Source organism: Elgaria multicarinata, chromosome 4, assembly GCF_023053635.1.
Source record: "Elgaria multicarinata webbii isolate HBS135686 ecotype San Diego chromosome 4, rElgMul1.1.pri, whole genome shotgun sequence".
Classification (NCBI taxonomy): Eukaryota; Metazoa; Chordata; class Lepidosauria; order Squamata; family Anguidae; genus Elgaria; species Elgaria multicarinata.
The window spans coordinates 114,321,845-114,329,344 of NC_086174.1; positions in this window are offsets into that span (position 1 = coordinate 114,321,845).

A 7,500-nucleotide genomic window follows, 5' to 3' on the forward strand; every position below is an offset into this window, starting at 1 on the left:
CCAGACTCCACAGCAACAGACATCCCTAGGTGGTCTGCTTTCAGCTTAGCAAGGTGCAAGTTGCTCAGAGCACAAGTTGCTCAAGCATGAGTTATTGATTATATCCATATTTGGGCATTCGGAAACTGAGTAGAATCAATGCAAAAGAAGAAGGAGAGTTCTAGCCCTGCTCCGTCCCCTCCTCACACATTTCTGTTGCTTTGTAGTCGTGGAGGATAATGGTCTGAAGAGGAGTGCCTCCTGAATCCATCAAGGCACTCTACGTGATTAAGTACCAAGATTAATCTTCCAGGGTTCTTAATTATGTGGAGTATCTCCACAGCTACAGGAGGTGCTCCTCTTCTTATATGACTAGGATCATGGAAATTCACAAGGAGGGAACAGAGCTAGGCTTCTCCTTCTCCTCACTTGTTGATATTACCCCTATCCTGAATGCCCAAATAAAGCTTATATGTATTATATTTACTGATGATAAAATCCTGCAAGATCACATACTTCCACATCAGCCATATGTCAAAATAATTTTTGATCACCCTTTTCTGGGCACTCCCATATCTGAGGTGTGGTAGGTAGCCATGAGAAAGAGTTGGAGTTGATATTGGAACCCTAGTTGTGGAATGCTCTCCCAGGTCGGTTCATCTGTCACCTACTTGGCACCAACTTGGTGCCTACTTGGCACCAAGCATAACTTTGTTTATTCTCCCAAGCCCTTGAATTCTTAATCCTTGATGAAATGAGTTTTATGCTGGTTTTAATCTACTTTTTTATTCTTGTTAGGTTTTTGTATTGCTGATCTCTGTTGAATTGTATTGCACCGAGAGGGGTTAAGAGCAGTTTAAAAATAAATAAATATTGGTTCAGGCATTTTCTCTATGCACTGAGTGGAAACTTATGGATCTCAGTAATGGGAACTTTTTATGACCAGGAAGATACAATTCATTGCTTTGGCAATTACAGTAATTACTATGTTTGACATTTGTGGACTTCTGGGTCACATGTTGAAGGATGTTATTCTGATCATTCATACCAAAATAAGTGGGAATTTTAAAGAAATAAGAGACCAATATTTTTCTTAGTCTATAAAATTGTGATGCCCATGTTATATAGTGAGCTGCACATTATGTTCCTCAGGAAAGATCTCGATTAAAATTCTTGAATAGCTATAATCCTGGCAGCCTTAAATCAAGTGTAATCACTCAATCCAATTTACCTAACCTGGACCAGATCTACATATTGTGTCAAATCATTACAAATGTAGAATAAAAAGCAGGAAATAACACTATGAAAGCAATATATGGAATGTAGATTGTGCTTCAACAGTTATGGGTGCACTTCAATAGTGATATAAAGCAGTAGTGTAGATTTAGAGCTCCATCGTGATTGCATGTTCATTACTGAGCACTCACCAATTTTTGTGGGTCCCTCTCATGATGTCTGCCTCCTGCCCCTTCTAGCCTACTTCACATGACAAAAAACTCACTCCAGTAATTCCAACTTATTTTTTAAAATGGAAGTTGCCACTATCTACTGCAGTGTGCAGGAGAACCAGCAAAACGGCCCATGAATGGGCCACATGCACATTGTTTACTTCCTCTTTCAAAAAAAGAAGGAATGAGGGACAAATGCGCAGATGGAGAAGCGACGGTAAGCAAATGTGATTTTCCCCTGTGTGATGACACTGATTACGAAATTACATTATGTGAGGTGCACTCTGCTACTCATGTAGCCCAAAACTGTGGTAACTCATGGAGCTACCATTCCTTTTCTTTTGTGTTTGACTTCTGGGAAATGATGTGGGGAGGAAGCTGGGGAAGGAGCCAGAGACCCACATGCATGAGCATTCTCCTTTTGTTTCATAAACTTTGCTGCTTCTAAAGCTTGGGGTGTCAGAGTGAAGGAAGAAACGTAGGCTTCTAATCCGAAAACATGCAATCCAGTCTAAGTGAAGCACTTTGAAGCCCCATTGATTTTAAATGTGGAAGATTTAAGCACTATGCCACTGAAATCAATGAGACAGAAATGTACTTAAAATTAGCTGCATTCTGCCCAGTATTCCCTTTGGCCAGAGGTGTCCCTGACCAACTCAACAATAATCTGGAAAGAACACTCTGAATCACGACACAGTGATATTAGCTTCTGGTTTGTTTACTTTACCAGAGTGTTTAACTTACAGGGCTGCTGTCATAGGTAGGCCTGATAAGGCACCTGCCAAGCTCACACTGACAAGAACTCCCTAGACGTGTTTCTCTTCACATTGTAACCTGCTTATTTAACTGCCTTTGGGTCTGAACCTATCCAGACAATGGAGGTGGTGAGAAGGAAGAGGAAGAGATGCCACTGTCTACATGGGCCTTAGCTAAACCTAAGGTTTATCCCAGGATCATCCCGGTTCATCCTTGCCTGCTCCCGAGATCCCCTGTGTGTCATTTACATAAACAGGGATGACCCCAGGATGATCCCGGGATAAACTTTAGGTCTAGCTAAGGCCTTGCTCACTGGCTCTTTGCCTGTCAAGCAAGTGGTAGTAATAATGAAAAAGATGGTGAGGAACAGTAGCACCTGGCAACAATGGTGGCGAGAAGGTAGACATACTGGGGGAAGGGGGTCCATTGTCCAAGGGCCCTCCAAAATTTGAAGCTGGCACTGAATCTCCATCACTGGAACTACCAGCATATGGGTTAGTTGCGTGCAATAAAGTGTCCACCTCTTTCAAATTTATGTAACTGAGAAAGCAATCCTGTGCATTTCTATTCAAAAGTAAGCCCCATTGTGTTCAATGAGACTTATTTCCCACAAAGTGGGTATAAAAATTTCAGCCTTAAATTATTAAACTTAAAACATAGATATGGCGTAGTTCAATTAAGCATTTCGTTTTTAGAGAGTTATCTGGAATTAATTTATTGATGACCAATATTTTATTCTCTTTGTTCAACCTACCCCATTAAGGCAGCAATATTTTCAAATTATAGTTTAATGCTTATAACAAATATTTTCTCTCATCTTTGTATTCTTGAAACTGGTTGAGTGGAGGTTTGGAAACAATTTATGCATATTTAAACATCATTAGTTGTGTGCACAGCTTTCAGATATCTGTATTTATAGTTTAATACCCTAATCAGTTTCATTGCTGAATTCTTGCTACAATAAAAGCAGAGCATTAACGCTTTAAAACATTAAATAGGAAGAATGCTGCATTTATTTAAATAAATAAAATTAGTCCGCTCTGGTTTTCTGACTTTGTTTAAGATGAAAGCACAAGGCAGCCTTTGCCTTGCTGTGCTTTAAGCGTCTGTTCTTTCACTACATTTAAACAGTAATTTGATTTTAGAGTAAGAGGTGTCATTTGGCAGTATACATATCAACCATGGATAAACACAATCAAGGAACATAGTGTTATGCAGACAGGGAATTATCTACTTTTAGAGCAGCAAATTAAGATAAATACAAATTACTTTGCATTTAAATCATTTTTAGTCTGACGGGCAAATTCTCTTAAAGTTGTGCAGGAAAAACAGAACTTCCAACTATAATATCTCCGGTTACATCTTCTGGAATGCATAAAGCTTTGTGCGCCACATTCTGACATCACCAACACACTGCAGCAGCCCATTGCACTGCCATCTTTGGTGGGATCAGGAGTCCCCATGCACATAGCGGCTGCTGCATGAGGGAAGGTGGGCCTACTATTCTGTGCCTATGTAGAGGCCTCTAATAGCCTGCAAGACAGTCACAAAGTGCATATTTATATGTGTGTGTTTTTAATTTACATTGTTGCATCTTCTCTCATCAATGCAGACTTTTTAATATATATTAGGGGTGTGAACCAAAGACAAAATTCAGTAAGGATCCTGTTTCAGAAGGCAGGTCAGTTCAGCTTGGCAAACTTCAGAGGATTGCTGCCTCAGCTCTGATTTGACACAGGCCTTAGCTAGATCTAAGGTTTATTCCAGGATCATCCTGGGGTCATCCCTGTTCATGTAAATGACACGCAGAATATCCCAGGAGCAAGCAGGGACCCGAGATAAACCTTAGGTCTAGCTAAGGCCACAGAGCTTCTTCAGACGAGCGTTTTAAAGCACACTCATGACTGACCGCTCATGGATCTTCATGGGTCTTCTGCTCGTCTCCCACTTCTTCTGCCATTTTTTTCGTTATAAAAAAACCTTTATTAAATGTGACTCTTCTGAACTATAAAGTTATTTGTCACAATTTCCTGCCGTGTGCAGGAGAGGTTGCCCTATAAAATGCCCACTAGAGTGTGCTGTCCTGCTAAACTTAATGGGCCACATGGTCGCTTCTCTTCCTGCTCTCTTCCTCCGTTTAATTGCAGCTTGTTGCAGAAGTGGAAAAGATGCAGCTTCAGAGCCAATGGTAAGGGAACATGATATTCTCCACCCACCCACCCATCTGAAGGAGGTCTCAGAATCTTGCTTCAGGAAAGCTGACTTTTCATGCCTTCTCATTGATTATAATGGGGAAATCCACCAAGGGGTACAACTAAAAATAACAGCTAATTCAACAAAATAATAATTCAATGAAATAATAATTCAACAAAAACAACATTTTGACATAATTGGAGATAATTTGCAAACATGGTTAGCCCCTTATGAGCAGGTGAAGTCTGATAAATATCAGGCAAATAGGTTTTTTTTTTTTTATAATAATTTTTATTCATTTTCAACACTATATAAACATAGATAAACATTTCCAAAATATAACTGAAACTAACACAATAAGAAAAAAAATACATCAAATATCTGCTGCATACATATTGAATAATTGTTGAGTACAAATATCAAAAATTATTACATATGCCTTATCACACTACAACATCTTCATTCTTAACATAAATGTGCACCCCCCACCTCGGGATCATTCTTGAGTCCAAAATCTAATCATTTCTTCTGCTGGTGGTTTCCCACTTCCCTTAGTAAACACAAACACTAGGAACTGTTTCCAGATTCCTTCGAACTCATTTATTTTAGTTACGCCTTTTCTCCACTTAATATTGCATGTCAGTTTATCATTAATGGCTATGTCCCATACTTCTTTGTACCATTCTTCAATAAAATATTCCCCTTGAATCTTCCAGTTCCTAGCTATCATCAATCGTGCTGCAACCAACAAACTCGATATCAGCTCTATAGTTCCTTTTCCACACTTTATATCTTCAAATAGTGACAGCAATGCTATTTTTGGTGTTTGTTCTATTTTCATTCCCACTATTTCTTCAATTTCTGAAAACACCATCTTCCATAATCTTTGTACATATTTGCATTGCCACCACATATGTAAATACGTTCCTTTTTCCCCACATCCTCTCCAACAATTTGCTGAATGTTGATCACTTATCTTATTCAATCTAACCGGGGTTAGGTACCACCTCCATAAAATTTTAAAATAATTCTCCTTTATTCTTACTGATAAACTTCTCAACACTCTTTGTTTCCATAGTCCCTCCCAGCTCTGTCGCCCTATTTGTATCTTCAAATCTGATTCCCAAATCATTTTCTCTGTATTCTCTCTAAACTCCTTCTCTAACAATATTTTATATATTTCACTCATTAATCCTTTTGAAACTATACTACTTCCTTTTCCTTTCTCCTTACTTACTACTAATTCTTCAAACCTCGTCATCTTTCTGCACATTCTATTATCTTTAATCCACTTTTTATTCCATTGTTCTAATTGACCATATTCTAGCCAAGATAGCTTCTTCTCCTTTAACAAATTTTCCATATCTTCTCTTGTTTTAATATCTCTTACCCAATCCTTTAATTTTATTTTATTTTTCTCTTTTAATATTTTACATAATCTACCCTTTAGATCCTCTGGGAAATTCTTTAACATTATTATCGGTGCTAAGGGAGAGTTGCTCGGAAGCAGCTTCCCTTTAAATTTACTCCAAATTTCCCATTGAGTCCTCAGGAGTGGATTATCTATACTTCCAACCCACTTTCTTCCTCCATCTTTAAAAAAAACATTCTCCAGATTCATCTCTACCTTACTTATGATTTTTTCTTCCATCCAATATAAATCTCCTACTCCCATAATTGCTTCTACAACATGTCTTAATCTATTTGCTACGTAGTATAATTTTATGTTTGAGAGACCCATTCCCCCCTTTTTTTGGCTTAGGTACCAATTATTTTTATTCACTCTTGCTCTCTTTTCTCCATTACAATATTTATTAATAATATTTTGCCAACTTTTTATCTCGGTTTCTGATATTTTTATAGGTAACATCCTAAATACAAAATTAATTTTAGCTAATATCTTCATTTTTATCAAAGCTATTCTCCCAAACCAAGATAAATTTAATCTTTTATATTTTTCCAATTTCTCTAGTACCTCCTTCTTTAACCTCGTTAAATTTTCCCTTTCTAAATTCTCTAGATTTTTTGTAATTTTAATTCCCAAATATTTAATCTCGTTCTTAACTTTCAATTCCATTCCCTTAAATTCCCAATCCTTTTCTTCCTTCTTAGTATAGTTAAACAACATCATCTCTGATTTAGACCAATTTATTTTTAACCCTGTAATTTCCTCAAATTCCCTCAACTGATATTTAATTCTTTCTAATTTTCTTAATGGATTCTTAATGGTCAATAAAGTATCATCCGCAAACATGTTTAGCTTTATTTCCCTTACCTCTCCAATTCCTTCTAATTCTTTATCCTCCCTTAGTGCCTTCGCCAAAACTTCCATAACCATTACAAAAAGGACCGGCGAGAGCGGACATCCTTGTCTTGTTCCTCTGGCTAGTCGTATCTTTTCAGTAAGTCCGTCATTTACCACCACTACCGCCGTATTTTGGGAATATAGCTGTTCTATTACATTTTTAAATTTATTTCCAAATCCCAATTTATCTATAATACTCTTTAGTGCCTGCCAGCTCACACAATCAAAAGCTTTAAAACTATCTAATGCCATAATACCTGCCTTAATATTTGCTTTTTTTATTACATTTATTACATTTAAAACTCTACCCACTAAATTATGCATATGTCTTCCTACCACAAACCCGCATTGATCTGCTCCTATATATTCTGCCAAAAATTTATTTAGTCGTTTGGCCATAATAGATGTAAAAATTTTAGCATCCTGATTTATTAAAGAAATAGGTCTATAAGAATCGGGATTAGTCAAATCTTTATCTGGTTTTGGGATCAGAATTATCACTGAATGTTCCCATGATTCGGGTATCTTCTCTCCTGATAATATCCTATTATAAAGTTCCATTAATTTTGGAACTAAACAATCTTTGAAGACCTTATAATATTCTGGACCCAAACCATCTGCTCCTGGTGATTTACCCACTTTTAACTTATCAATAACCTCTTCAACTTCTCTTTGAGTTATTACTGACTCCATTAACTCCTTATATTCTGATTTTATTTCCTTCTTTATAAACCTTCCAATATACTCCTCCACCTTTTCTTGTTGAATTTCTTTACCCTTGTACAATTCCTGATAAAATTCCTGAAAATTTTTTATTTT